The sequence below is a fragment of the Symphalangus syndactylus genome, chromosome 23, assembly GCF_028878055.3.
Source record: "Symphalangus syndactylus isolate Jambi chromosome 23, NHGRI_mSymSyn1-v2.1_pri, whole genome shotgun sequence".
Lineage (NCBI taxonomy): Eukaryota > Metazoa > Chordata > Mammalia > Primates > Hylobatidae > Symphalangus > Symphalangus syndactylus.
The window spans coordinates 24,714,654-24,716,237 of NC_072445.2; the positions used below are offsets into that span (position 1 = coordinate 24,714,654).

At 38.6% G+C, this 1,584-nt stretch overlaps 1 non-coding gene across 1 annotated transcript; it reads left to right on the forward strand.

Annotated features, from left to right (window-relative positions):
* Nucleotides 1–782: 782 nt before the first annotated feature.
* On the forward strand, nucleotides 783–858 carry LOC129473877 (small nucleolar RNA SNORD66). The gene has a single exon (XR_008654403.1). It is a non-coding gene; the product is annotated as a small nucleolar RNA SNORD66 (small nucleolar RNA).
* The last annotated feature ends 726 nt before the right edge of the window (nucleotides 859–1,584 follow it).

Consider the following 1,584-nt stretch of genomic DNA (forward strand, 5'->3'; position numbering starts at 1 on the left):
GGCCGAGGCGGGCGGATCACGAGGTCAGGAGATCGAGACCACGGTGAAACCCCGTCTCTACTAAAAATACAAAAAGTTAGCCGGGCGTGGTGGCGGGCGCCTGTAGTCCCAGCTACTCGGAGAGGCTGAGGCAGGAGAATGGCGTGAACCCAGGAGGCGGAGCTTGCAGTGAGCCGAGATTGCGCCACTGCACTCCAGCCTGGGCGACAGAGCAAGACTCCGTCTCAAAAAAAAAAAAAAAAAAAAAAAAAAAAAAAAAAAAAAGAATGAGGAAACAAAAAATATTAGTGAAGTTTAATAACATGCTCAAGTTCATCCAGCTTGTGGATTGCTAAATTGGGGTCAAAATAAGGAATAAAGGGATCAAATGTACAGTGATACTTCAATGAGAATCAGCTTTCTTGAGAATAAAATTAAAATTATTTCATGTCTTACTTTACATTCATTTCATTTATTTATTTATTTTTACCATTCATTCACTTATTCATCCAACAGATGCCCCGAGTGCCAACTGTGCCTTTCACTTGCACTTGACTGAAAACACCCAGAAGACAGAAAGGCACAGTTTTTGCCCCCAAGAACTTAGAGTTTGGTGGGGAATCAAGCATACGAACTATTGGTAATAAACAGAGAAACACTGCTTATCCTCTGAAATCATAAGTCAAATTCTTCCATATACTAAGAAAATAAGAAAAATGAGGGTACTATTAGGGCATATAAAGAACATTTCTCCTTACTCTCTTCAGGCTGTGTCTTGATCATTAAGAGCTTGAAGGATCATGGTCCTCTGATGACTTCATGTTAGTGCCACCTGTCTGGGCCACTGAAAACTCATGATGGAACTCAGAATCTGAGGAAGGGAGAAAAAAAAGATAAAAAAAAAAAAAAAAAGGATCATGGACGGGGGCAAAATAATGATGAACTGGAGAGGGAATTTCTTTATATGTCCTGGCAAGGGTGAGCTCTGAAACTGATGTCATAGACAGATCTTAGAGCCCAGCTCCCAGTGGGAGTAAATTATCTTCCCATAAAACTCATTCATATGATAACCCTCTATTGATATTATCAGAGAGGAGTGTCTTCGATTAACAAAGATGCATACTCTTAACCATACCAAAAATACTTTAGGCTAATCAAAGGTAGACATTATGGAGGAAACAAGTCATTTTTCATGTCATTGATAAAGAACTCTCAAGTATTCTTTTTCAAGAACACTTTGATAGTTGCCCTGGTGGTAGACTTGGATCTGCATAGCATCAAGCCCTTCATTCATTGTCATTTCCTATATGGATGAGGGGAACTATTTTAGAGAGGCTGGCATTTCCAAGGGTACCTGGTTAACTTTAAGGTCTGTAAGAGTAGGACCATGCTGTTTTTTGTTATCACTCTATTATCAAAATTTGTCACAGTCCCAGACCCATGACAGAACTAACATGTACATTGGTTAATGAAGAAGTAATTTAATCAAATGCAATGATTCTTTCCCAATTTGTGCTATTAAAAACAACAAACTAATATTCTGTTCTATTTTTAATGATAGAAATCTTTTTAGGCAGGTGAGAATCTGATAATGTTTATAGTTGA